Source organism: Hippopotamus amphibius, chromosome X (genome assembly GCF_030028045.1).
Source record: "Hippopotamus amphibius kiboko isolate mHipAmp2 chromosome X, mHipAmp2.hap2, whole genome shotgun sequence".
Taxonomy (NCBI): Eukaryota; Metazoa; Chordata; class Mammalia; order Artiodactyla; family Hippopotamidae; genus Hippopotamus; species Hippopotamus amphibius.
The window spans coordinates 71,568,526-71,582,111 of NC_080203.1; the positions used below are offsets into that span (position 1 = coordinate 71,568,526).

Genomic DNA, 13,586 nt, shown 5'->3' on the forward strand with positions numbered 1-13,586 from the left:
ATTCAGGAGTTAGGGGAGGAGGAAAGGGATGCAATTGGAACACAAAGGGAAACTTCAACTATGTATATGTAATGTTTAATTTCTTAGGCTGAGTAGTGGATACACACACATGTTATAGGGTTTCCTATACTCTTTGTAGACCTAAGTTATTTCATTATAAGAACTTTTAAAAGGAAAATAAATGAATGAACCTGGAGGACACTATGCTAAGTGAAATAAGCCAGACATGGAAAGACAAAAACTGCATGATCTCACTTACATGTGGAATCTAAAGTCGAACTCTTAGAAACAGAGACAAGAATGGTGGTTATCAGAGGCTCGGGAGTGGGGGAAATGGGGAAATGTTGGTCAAAGGGTACATAGTTTCAATTATGCAGGATGAATAAACTCTGGAAATCTAATGTACAGCATGATGACTACAGTTAATAACTTTTTACTTGCTGAAAGATCTTAATTGTGCTCAACAACAAAAAACGGTAACTATGTGAGGTGATGGATATGTTAATGAGCTTGACTGCAGTAATCATATCACAATGTATATGTATATCAAAATATCACACTGTACAACTTAAGTATATACAATTTCTATTTGTCAATTATACCTCAACAAAGATGGAGGAAAAAAGATTTTTTAAAAACCCAGCCCACTTTAGGGAGAAATAAAGAAGAAAAAAATATAGGAAATGTGCAGAAATTAAGAGAAAAGTTACCAAAATTGAAATAATTCAATAAGTGAGACCAATGATAAACTTATACATATAAACAGACAGAAATCACCCAGTCTATTATACCAGGGCTATAAAAACACCCCTGTTTTGTTAAGCAAACTGATGATTTCTAGCTATGCAAACAACATTGAACTAGTTGCCTTCAGAGTACATAAATTTCAAAATCAATTTAACTTCTAAAATTTTTTTAATATTTTTATTAGTTTTTTTCCTACCCATTTGCTTTTATTTAAAATCTACCACCTCTCTTTCCCATCTTGCAAGATGGTGGGTGAAAAGACTGAGAAGCCAGATACTAAGGAGAAAAAACCTGAAGCCGAGAAGGCTGATGCTGGTGGCAAGGTTAAAAAGGGGAAGCAGATTAAGAAGGGGAAGCCCCACTGCAGCCGAAAACCTGCCCTGGTCAGAGGAATTGGCAGATATTCCCGATCGGCTATGTATTCCAGAAAGGCCTTGTACAAGAGGAAATACTCAGCAGCTAAATCCAAGGTTCAAAAGAAGAAGGTGAAGGTTCTTGCTACTGTCACAAAACCAGTTGTTGGTGACAAGAATAGTGGTACCCGGGTGGTTAAACTTTGCAAAATGCCTAGGTATTATCCTACTGAAGATGTGCCTCAAAAGCTGTTGAGTCACAGCAAAAAGCCCTTCAGTAAGCACGTGAGAAAATGTGCGCCAGCATCACTCCTGGGACCATTCTCATCACCCTCACTGGATGCCACAGAGGCAAGAGGGTCATTTTCCTGAAGCAACTGAGCAGTGTCTTGCTACTTGTGACTGGGCCTCTGTCCCTCAATCGAGTTCCTCTGCATAGAACTACACCAGAAATGTGTCATTGCCACCTCCACCAAAATTGATATCAATGGTGTGAAAATCCCAGAACATCTCACTGATACTTACTTCAAGAAGAAGAAGCTGCATAAGCCCAGGCACAAGGAAGATGAGATCTTCGACACAGAAAGAGAGATATAAAATTACAGAGCAGTGCAAGATTGATCAGAAAGCTGTGGACTCACAAATTCTGCGAAGAATCAAAGCTGTTCCTCAGCTCCAGGGCTACCTCCGCTCTGTGTTTGTTCTCACCAATGGAATTTATCCTCACAAAGTAATGTTCTAAACTTCTTACAAGGAACCTAATTAAATAACTCTGGTCCAAAAAATAAATAAAATAATAAAATAAAATAAAATAAAATTAAAATAAAATAAAATAAAATAAAATAAAATAAAAATCTACTACCTCTAAATTGAAAACAACGGGAAAGCATTAGCATCTTTATTATTTTATATAAAACACCTCATTTAAATTGTGTGAACCTTTAAAATGAACACTGATCTTATTCCTTAACTTGTTTGCAAAATACTGAGTGTCTAATCTCTTTCATCAGACAACTGTCATTATACAAACAGAAAACTAGGATTCCAGATGAAACAGCTGCAGTAGACAAGTGTAATGTTTCAAAACATAATTGTTCTTTTCATTTGACCATTCCCAAAAGATTAGGAGTCAGTACTTCAAACATACTGGTAAGGTCAAAAAAGACCAGAACATTCAAATTAGGAAAAGGCAATGTGCTTTGCTGGCCATTTTTGTGACTCCTGGACTAATCACTGTCTCTTACAAAAGAGTTGTCCTTGTGATAACTACACATATTTCAGATTCCTATAGCATTGCACAGTTGACAAAATTTTCATATATGTAATTTCACAACAATCCTGCAATATCAATAAGGTAGTTGTCTCCTTTTAAAATTAAGGAAGTTGAGACTTCCTAGGTGGCACAGTGGTTAAGAATCCGCCTGCCAATGCAGGGGACATGGGTTCAATCCCTGGTCCAGGAAGATCCCATATGCCACGGAGCAACTAAGCCCGTGCGCCACAACTATTGAGCCTGCACTCTAGAGCCCATGAGCTACAACTATTGAGCCCATGTGCCACAACTACTGAAGCCCACACACCTAGAGCCCATGCTCTGCAACAAGAGAAGCCACAGCAATGAGGAGCCCGCACACCAAAACCAAGAGTAGCCCTGCTTGCCGCAACTAGAGAAAGCCCGTGTGCAGCAATGAAGACCCAACACAGGCAATTAATTAATTAATTACTTTAAAAAAATAAAATTAAGGGACCTAACACTCAGACTTACCTATGCTCGTACAGCCAATTTAAGCTGAAGTCTAAAGCTAACAATAGCCTCAAAGGGAATAACTTAATAGGGCAATGTTTGCAAAAGGTATAAAAGAAAACAAACCAGCCGAAGGTGGGGGTAGGGTGAGGAAAATGCTTGAAAAATATTGTTACCCTGCAAAGAACACAGGTGAAGGGACAAGTTACTCAGAAACTGAAAAACAGACCTGAAGTTACCAGCTGCCTTTCCACCAGGAACTGAACATTTGCTGCCTTGTCAATAATAGACTAGAGGAAAAAACATATTTTTAGTATGGGTGACACTTTTCTTGCCTCAGACAAGGCCAGTTTTATCCCTGGAAAGTAGAGGGAAGTAGGATTCAACTACTTAACATTAAAATGTGTCAAGTACTTTTCAACAATATATGGGTTAAATATGGTCTTGGTACAGTAGTCTATCTTAGATTCTAAGATTGGTAGTTGGAATGCTTTTTCCCCCATCAAAACAATCATCTGTTTCAAGCTTGTCACATACAATCTGTAGGTAAATCATGGACCACTTGTAATGCTATAGCTCTCTTCGTAAGGAAAAATCCATCTTACAATTTTAGTTCTAAGACAAAATAGAGCCCCAACCACTGATGAAAAAAATTAAATCCTATGAAAACTAAGAACAACTGACAGTACTTAACCACTATGTAGAGTAAGTTGAAAAAGCACTTATTTTATATTTGCTATAACTAAGAATAAACTATAAAATAAATGATAAATGTTTGATAAGGCTGAAAATGATGACTCAGTTTGACTAAACTTTTCAGGTATGTCATTAATTTTATAAAAACCATCACTAACAAGGATAATAATATGATTTACCCTACCAGATATTAAAGTGTCTTTAAAAGTTTTATTTTTTTAATTGGTTTATAACATTATATGTTTCATGTGTACAATATTACTAATGTCAGAATAGACATATTCTTTGCAATGGAACATAAAGTCCCAGAAACAGACATATGTATATATATATAAGAATTTAGTATATAATAAGGGAAGTATTTCAAATCAATGGGGAAATAAATAAGTGGTGTTGCCATAATATGCTAACCATGTGAGGTAAACACGTTTAAATCCCACCTCACTCCAAAATTAATTTCTAAATGAGTCAAAGACTGAAACGTAAAAAAAAAATTAATGCTATAAACATGGATAATAATTTAACAACAACAGCAACAACAAAACTTGGGATGGGGAAAGCCTTTCTAAGCCTAAGCCAAAATCAGAAACCATAAAGGGAAAAGATTTTTAAATTTAATTTGTATGAATTTTTAAAATGTCATGTGGCAAAAAAGAAAAACTCAAGTAAGCAAATTACAAAAATATATACGCATGGAGTTTCTTTCTGGGGTGATGAGATGTTCTGGAATTAGAAAGTAGTAATGGTTGCACAAGTCTGTGAATACACTAAAAAACCCCTGAATTACACACATAAAAGTATACTGAATTTTATGACATGTAAATTATATCTCAAAAAAGACCATATATTTAATATGTCAGACAATTGACACAATAAGAAATCCAAAATTCCAATAAACCTATAAATATTTACATTTAAAGTTTAAATTAAAACAACTAAGATACAGTGTTTTCCACCTACTGCATTAGTAAAATGTGTCTCTTACCACCTAGCTTAAAACAACAAAATAGGAAACAACCTACATTTTTTACAGTAGAGCATTGGTTAAGTAAACTTTAAGTGGATCCAAACTTATACAGATAGTTGTCATATTTTTGGCTACCCATGGTCCCAACACACACCCTAGGTTAAGGAAATCCCCTGCTGTGAGTGAGTGTCTTGGTAACAGGCAGTAGGACTCTGCCCCAACTACTGAAGCCAAAGTGGGAGGAGGAGATACTCCCTTTCCCTTCATCCTTGAAGCTGAGATACTGCTAAGTGATCATTGATCTGGCTGGGCAGATGCCAAGGGTTTTGAATTCTGAGAAAGTGACACAAATACAGTGACAGTTAAAGAGAATTCGCAGCAGCTGCAGCAACAGAGTCAAGATGCCAGCAATGGTGGTGGCAAAAGTCCTGAGAAAGCGAGTGCCACTGGAGAGGTCCTCACCAGACTGTTCGTAGGGGGCGTGACCTTGGCTGTTTTAGCCTCCCTGGGTTCCTGCCCATTTTTCCAAGTCTGGTTGACCATCTTTCCTGTTGACTCTATAAACAATCTTAATAGCCTACCAATAAATTCCTTGTCTGATTAAATGAACTGAACTGCTTTATCTTGTTTGCAAGCAAAAACTCAGCATAATACATGTATAATAAATACCATGTGGCCATTAAAAACAATGATGTAGATCTCCATTTACTGATGGGAAAAATGTCCAGGATACATTAAGTAAGAGAAAGCAAATTTTCACTCTACAAAAAGTTCTCTTAACCTACCACCAATGGATTAACTGATAGTCTCCATTCTATCACCAAAATATTCACATGACCACTCTGTCCCACCAGTAGTGTGTTGACATACTTAGTTTCAGTTATGTTTGCTCCCAAGCCTGTTTATGCCCACTGAACTTTTTAATCATGTGATTTAATTAAATATTATGTAAACTGATGAAACATGAGTATAAAAGAGTTATTATTTCTATGAAAACAAAGGTGAATGCTTTACAAAGAGTCAATAAAGGTGAGCAGTAAACTGCTAAAATACCTGCACATGAAACAACTTTAACAGAATGGGGGGGGAGAGAAATCATAAAAATCTAAAAATTCTGTTCTCTAATTTCATGAAAACAAACTAGAAATTGGAAATCTGGAAACCTGGAATGAAACAATATGGATGTGGTTTATACAAGAAAGAAAAGGCGGAAGGACCCATATACAAGGAAAAAGCCTTGGCCCTACATATAAATATTGGAGAATGAATGAATATATGTTCTAGGCTTTTACAAAATGAATAGGCTATATATACATAGTTATTATGGTTCCTTTTTTCAACTGACCAACCACTGGATGGAGAATTTCTACTATGTTTCTCTCTTCTATGAAGGAAGACGCTAGAATATACCACAGAGCAAAGAGGGCAAAAAAGTACCTGATTCCATTTTGTTTTAAAGGGCCCCAATAATTTACATTTTCAGCCTTGACTAAGACCTGTCATCAGCCAATTTTTACAAACAGTTGAATAACAAGGTAGGATTGTGAATGTGTATCCCTAACAAGAACATCACTGAAATTTAGACTTTAAAGAATTTTCTTCCCTTCATTGAATTTTCCCTGTTTGTCCTATAAAGCCACGAAATGTTGCAATGGCCTATTACAATGGCTATGTCCAATATGTTATGCTATTTTTTAAGTTGTTTCCATTCAGAATCCTCAGTGGAAGTCAGAGATGATTTTCATCACATAGTTTTATACAATATTTCTTCTTCCTCTAAAAGTATTTATGGGCTTAGCAAAATTACTATTTCTGGAGAAAGGCAGATACTTTGTAAAAGTGTGTGTGTGTGTGTGTGTGTATGGTAAAATACACATAATATAAAATTGATCATTTTAACTATTTTTTTAATTAAAGTATAGTTGACTTACAATATTATATTAGTTTCAGGTATACAAGATAGTAATTCAGTATTTTCATAAAATATATTCCATAAAAATTTGTCATAAAATATTGACTATGTTTCCTGTGCTGAACATTACATCTCTGTGACCTATTTATTTTATAGCTAGTAGTTTATACCTCTTAATCCCCTTCAGCTATTTTGCCCCTCCTCCCACCCTTTTCCCCTCTGGTAAACACTAGTTTATTCTCTATATCTGTGCATCTGGTTCTGTTCTATTTGTTCATGTGTTTTAGTTTTTGGATTCCACATATAAGTAAAAATATACAATATTTGTCTTTCTCAGTTATTTCACAAAGCATAATACCCCCCAGGTCCATCCATGTTGTCACAAACAGCAAAATTTCTTTTTTTATGGCTAATATTCCATTGTGTGTGTATATATACGTGTATATATACATATATATATAACATCTTCATTATCCATTCATCTGTTGATGGACACTTAGGTTGCTTCAATATATTGGCTATTTCAAATAATGCTGCTAAGAACACTGAGGTGCATATATATATATTTTAATATTGATGTTTTCATTTTCTTTGGATAAATACCTAGAAGTGGCACTGCTGGATCACATGGTAGTTCTGTTTTTAATATTTTGAGGAACTTTTATATTGTTTTCCACGGTGGCTATACCAATTTACACTCCCACCAGCAGTGAATGAGAGTTCCCTTTTCTGCGCATCCTAGCCAATACTTGTTATTTCTTGTCTTTTTGATGACAGCCATTATGACAAGTATGAGGTGATATTCCATTGTGGTTTTGATATGCATTTCCCTGAGGGTTAGTGATGTTGAGCATTTTTTCACATGTCTGTGGGCCATCTGTATGTCTTCTTTGGGAAAAATGCCTATTCAAGTCCTCTGCCCATTTTTTAATCGAATTTATTTTTTAAAATATTCAGTTGTATGAGTTCTTTATATATTTGGGATTTAACACCTTATCAGACATATTGCTTGCAAATCTCTTCTCCCATTTAAGGTTGTCTCTTTATTTTGTTGATGGTTTCCTACTCTGTGCAAAAGCTTTTAAGTTTGGTCAGCTCCCATTTTAAAATTTTTGCATTTGTTTCCCTTGCCTGAAAAGACAGATCCAAAAAATATTCATAAGACCAATGTCAATGAGAATACTGCCTATGCTTTCTCTTAGGAATTTTATGGTTTTAGAGCTTACATTTAGGTCTTTAATCCATTTTGAGTTTATTTTTGTATATGGTGTGAGGAAATGCTCAAGTTTCATTCTCTTATATGTAGCTGCCCAGTTTTCCCAACAGCACTTACTGAAGACACTATTTTTCCCCATTGTATATTCTTGCCTCCTTAGTCATAGATTAATTGACCATATAACTGTGGATTTATTTCTGGGCTCTCTATTCTGTTCGATGGATCTGTGTGTCTGTTTTGTGCCAGTACCATACTGTTTGGATTACTGTAGCTTTGTAGTATTGTCTGAAGTCAGGGAGTATGGTACCTCCAGCTTTGTTCTTGGTTTCACTGATCTTTTCTGTTGTTTCTTTGGTCTTTATTTTATTCATTTCCACTCTTATCTTTATTATTTGCTTCCTTCTGCTGATTTTGCACTTTGTTTGTTCTTCTTTTTCTAATTCCTTTAGAATTAGAGGGCTGGAGGCACCTATGAGCCAGGGCCATTTTAACCAGTTTTAAGTGTACAGTTTAGTAGCATTAAGTACATTCACACTGTTGTGCAACCATCACCACCACCCATCTCCAGAACTTGCTCATCTTCCTAAACTGAAACTGTACTCATTAAGCACTAATTACCCATTTCTCCTCTACCCACCCCCTGGGAACCACCACTCTACTTTCTGACTCTATGAATTTACTACTCTAGGTTCCTCATATAAATAGAATCATTTGTCCTTTTTTGTCTGGTGTATTTCACCTAGCACAATATCTTAAAGGTTTACCCATGCTATATCACATGTCAGAATGTTATTCCTTTTTAAGGCTGAATAACATTGCACTGTATGTATATACCATATTTTGTTTATCTACTCATCTTCTAATATACCTTTAGGTTGTTTCTACCTTTGTGCTATTGTGAATAATGCTGCTATAACCACTGTTATACAAATATCTGTTTTAAGTCACTGCTTTTAATTCTTTGGGGTATATACTTAGACTTGGAATTGCTGGATCATTTGGTAACTCCACATTTAATTTTTTTTAGGAATCACCATACTGTTTTCCACAGCGACTGTACCATTTTTCATTCCCACCAATAATGCACTTCTTTTTTACATCTCAGAAATTTCAATAAAGAATTAGTGAATTAAAACTGAAATATGAGATAGTTGGAAAGCCATAACCTTTCATTATTAGCCATTTCATTGTTATTTTATTTCACTTACAATGCATTCTTACAATTTTTCTTGACAATTTCTTCTACATTCTGATTTCATGACAAGAACTCATTACAATATATACTTTAAATGTGAAACATTATGTTTTCAGCTCTATTTTATGACTGGTTAGTTTACTAGGTTAATACAAGAACTTGGAATGAGTTCCAAGGGATCAGGATAAGAAGATGTGGGAATTCCCTGGCAGTCCAGTGGTTAGGACTTGGCACCTTCACTGCCGTGGGCCAGGTTCAATCCCTGGTCAAGGAACTGAGATCCTGAAAGCTGCATGGCTTGGCCAAAAAAAAAAAAAAAAAAAAAAAAAACAAGACGTAACAACTGGTCAGTAGTAAATGTTCTTGGCTCAACATGCTTATTTTTAGAGTGGATATAAAAAAGGAAATGTTGTAAATTTCATTTACATCAGTTCTTCAGAAGCCCAGCTTTCAGATTTAAGCATACTTCTATAAACTTTTTCCTAAAGCTAGTTAGAGTATACTAAAGGGGTAGAGTTTACTAAAGGGTACAATATTGTGCTTTCAGCACTATAAATGAATAGCCAAATAATAATGAAGCAATACTAGCCACAATTACCACAACAAAGTAGACTGACCAGTAAAGATGATGTGGGCAATATCTAGACTCTAGGAACATGTTACTCTAGTGCCCTGAACAATTTGTCTGTTCTATCTACTTTGGAAAGTAATAGCAGAGGGACTGAACTCTATCATTAAAAGTTACTTATTCAGGGACTTCCCTGGCAGTCCAGTGGTTAAGACTCCAAGCTTCCACTGCAGGGGGCATGGGTTGAAGATCCTGCATGCCATGTGATGAAGTTACTTAATCAAATACTTGTCCTCAGGACTTCCCTGGTGGTGCAGAGGTTAAGACTCCACGTTCCCAATGCAGGGGGCCTGGGGTTCAATATCTGTTCAGGGCACTAGATCCCACATGCATGCCACAACCAAGAGTTCACATGCCAAAACTAAGGAGCCTGCCTGCTGCAACTAAGGAGCTAGAGAGCTGCAACTAAGACCTGACACAGCCAAATTAATTACTTAATTAATTTTATAAAAACAAATGTCCTATAAACAAATACTTGTCCTTAACCCACCTAAGCATTTATATAAATGTCTCCCACACAAGAATAAAATAACTTGTAATACATTTAGGAGCAATGAAACTGCATGAAATCTCAGGAAAATTTAAGTAGGAAATTATCCCTATTTTAAACTAGGCAAATGTATATAAACAACAACCTAAAAAAAAAAAAACCTAGTACTAGTTATTGCTATATAAGTATTACTTATAGTTATATAATAAGTATTATTACTATATAATAAAAAGTCAGAGATTAATGGCATCAGCCAAAATCACATATACTTAGCCAAACACCGATCCAAAGATAATCACGTTTTTGCTTCTCCATAGGGACTCTAACTAGTGACAGATAAGGCTACACCATAAACATGTGGCCTCTACTTTTTTCCCTCTTACTTAGATGAAAATAATCCATTTCGAGTATTCTAAATATGAACTGGGGAGAAAACCAGATTGGAAGGAGAGACACCCCAAGAGAGAAAGAGACACCCAAAGCAGTTGTTCAATAAGCATTTGTTGTTGTTGTTGTTGTTGTTGTTGTTGGGTGGATGGTCTTTTGACTAGATGGACAGACAAACCAACTCTGAATTCTCCTGTGAGATAAGAAAGCTGAAAGGGGGAAAGTGATTTCTTCCTGGTCAGAAGACCAAAAACAGTGGGAAACTACAAACATTCTGAGATATTTTCCCGATACTCTTTACTTTTCTCTTGATTGCAAAATGAAAACTCAAAGGAGCAAGTCCATCTTAACTTAGTGATCAATATTAGTATCACTGATAGTGAAACAACCAGGCATTATATGCCTCCTATGCACCACCTACAAAGTATTCTCACCAAGAATCCTTAACCTACATTGGAAGCTACCTCTAACTTCCAATGTACAGGAAATAAGAGGGAATAAAGGATCATGTTAAATGACAATATGAGGAAACAATCAGAAAAATCCAGAAGGCGGGACAAGAGCAGCACTGTTCAATAGAAGTTTCTGCAATATTGGAAATGTTCTGTATCTATGCTGTCCAATACAATGTAGCTATCAAGCACCTGAAACTTTCCTAGTCAAAAATGAGATGTGCTATAAATGAAAATATATATATTGGATTTCAAAGATGTAGTAGAAAAAAAGAATGCAAACTATTTCAATAAGTGTATACTGATTAAATATTGAAAGACAATATCTTTTATATAAGTTAAATAAAATACATTATTAAAATTAATTTTCCAGGGACTTCCCTAGTGGTGCAGTGGTTAAGAATTCGCCTGCCAATGCAGGGGACACGGCTTCAATGCCTGGTCCGGGAAGATCCCACATGCCACAGAGCAACTAAGCCCGTGTGCCACAACTACTGAGCCTGCACTCTAGAGCCCGCAAGCCACAACTACTGAGCCTGCACACCACAACCACTGAAGCCCGCATGCTCTAGGGTCCACGTGCCAAAACTACTGAGCCCCTGTGCTGCAACTACTGAAGCCCGTGGGCCTAGAACCCATGCTCTGCAACAAGAAGCCACCGCGATAAGAAGCCCAGTGCACTGCAACAAAGAGTAGCCCTCGCTGCAACTAGAAAAAGCCCACACGCAGCAACGAAGACCCAATGCAGCAAAATAATAATAATAATAAAAAAATAAATATATATCAAAAAAAGAAAAAGAAAAAGTAAAGTCACACGAATTGTTTACTTAAGTTTAAATGGATCATGGACATCAACTCATTATGGTATTACATTCCACTAAGATATATTAAAGATAGATATAAAATATTATTAAAAAATTAATTTCCCATTTCCCTTTTTTATTGCGGCTATTAGAAAAATTTAAATTACATGTGTGGCTCACATTTTATTTCTATTGGGCAGTGCTATTCTAGAATCATTATTTTACCTTTTAAAGTTAGGTGCATGATCCACCTGGAACTACATTTCGTATACAATATGAGGTAGAAGTCAGGCTCATTTTTCCCCATGTGGATACTGAATTGACCTGCTACTATTTATTGAAAGAAATTTTTTACATGTAATGTTCTTATCAGGTTTGGGTATAAAGGTTACACTCATTCCACAAAAAGAATTGGAAACTATTCATTATTTTTCAGTTCTCTAGAAAAGTTTAGTGTTAGATTGGTATTAGCTCTTTAGTAACTGGAAGAATTCACCAGGGAAGCCACTTGGACCTCATATTTTCCTTGTGGAAAGGCTGTTATATCAGTTATTGAGAGAGGTGTATTAAAATCCCCAACTATAATTATGGACCTATTTCCCCTTTTAGTTCTGCCAATTTTTGTCTCAGACGTTTTTATGCTATGCAATACCTACATAAAAAGTTAGGAATATTATGTCTATCTGTTGAATTAATCGTTTTATCATTATAAAGTATTCTCCTCTCCAATAGTATGGCCACACCGGACATCTTTTGGAAGTATCTGCATAAACTATTTTTTATACTTTTATTCTTAACTTTTCTATGAATGACATATAAACTGTATGTTACATCCGTGAATAGCATTTAGTTGGTTTTTAAAATCCTTCTCCAGACTACCCTGGTGGTGGAGTCGTTAAGAATCCACCTGCCAATGCAGGGGACATGGGTTTGATCCCTGGTCCAGGAAGATCTGACATGCTGTAGAGCAACTAAGCCTGTGCACCATAACTACTGAGCCTGTGCTCTAGAGCCTGCAAGCCACAACTACTGAGCCCACCTATCACAACTATTGAAGCCCATGTGCCCTAAAGCCTGTGCACCACAACTACTGAGCCCACATGCTACACCCACTTAAGCCTGCGTGCTCTAGGCCCTGCGTGCCACAACAACTGAGCCCATGCGCCTAAAGCTCGTGTGCTCTGCAACAAGAGAAGCCACCGCATTGACAAGCCCTCACACTGCAATGAAAAGTAGTCCCCAGTCGCCACAAGTAGAGAAAAGCCCAGGCACAGCAATGAAGACCCAAACACAGCCAAAAATGATAATCACAATAATAAATCCTTCTCACAAGCTCTTCTCTGAACTGTAATATGGGGTGCATTTACATTTAATAAAATTACTAATATTGGGGGGTTTATACCTATCTTCTTGATGTCTTTCTATTTGGCCCAAGTATTCTTTGAGCATTTTTCTCCTTCCTTGCTTTATTTTGCATTAATCAATATCTTTCATTATTCCCCTTTTCCCGTGTAATAGCTTGTTACAGTTTTTAAACATTACTCTTTTAGTACCCTAGAGATCACATGTCTCCTTGATTTATTACAGTCTACCTTAAATTAGAACTTCTATCTCTGCCAGGATAGTGGAAAAACTTTCAAAACACATTAACTCCATTTCGCATTCCCCTTTCATCAGTTTCCTTTTGCTGCTATAACAGACTGCCACAAATGTATTATCTTACAATCCTTGAGGTCAGTAATCCAAAATAAGTCTCACTGGGTGAAGTGGGGTGAAGGGAGGAAAGTCCACCTTTACTCAGTGATCAATATTAGTATCACGATAATGCCATTTGCAGCAACATGGATGGACCTAGAGATTGTCATAATGAGTGAAGTAAGTCAGACAAAGACAAATACATGATATCGCTTATATGTGGAAATCTAAAAAAGAAGGGTACAAATGAACTTATTTACAAAACAGAAACAAAGTTACAGATGTAGAAAACAAATGTATG

The 13,586-nt window shown here is 36.1% G+C and overlaps 1 protein-coding gene and 1 pseudogene across 2 annotated transcripts in view; one reads left to right on the plus strand and one right to left on the minus strand.

The window, feature by feature from the left end:
• Positions 1-13,586, minus strand: part of ATP7A (ATPase copper transporting alpha) — a 174,720-nt gene that overhangs the window by 117,691 nt on the left and 43,443 nt on the right. The window lies entirely within an intron of this gene.
• Positions 993-1,842, plus strand: LOC130841663 (60S ribosomal protein L6-like; annotated as a pseudogene).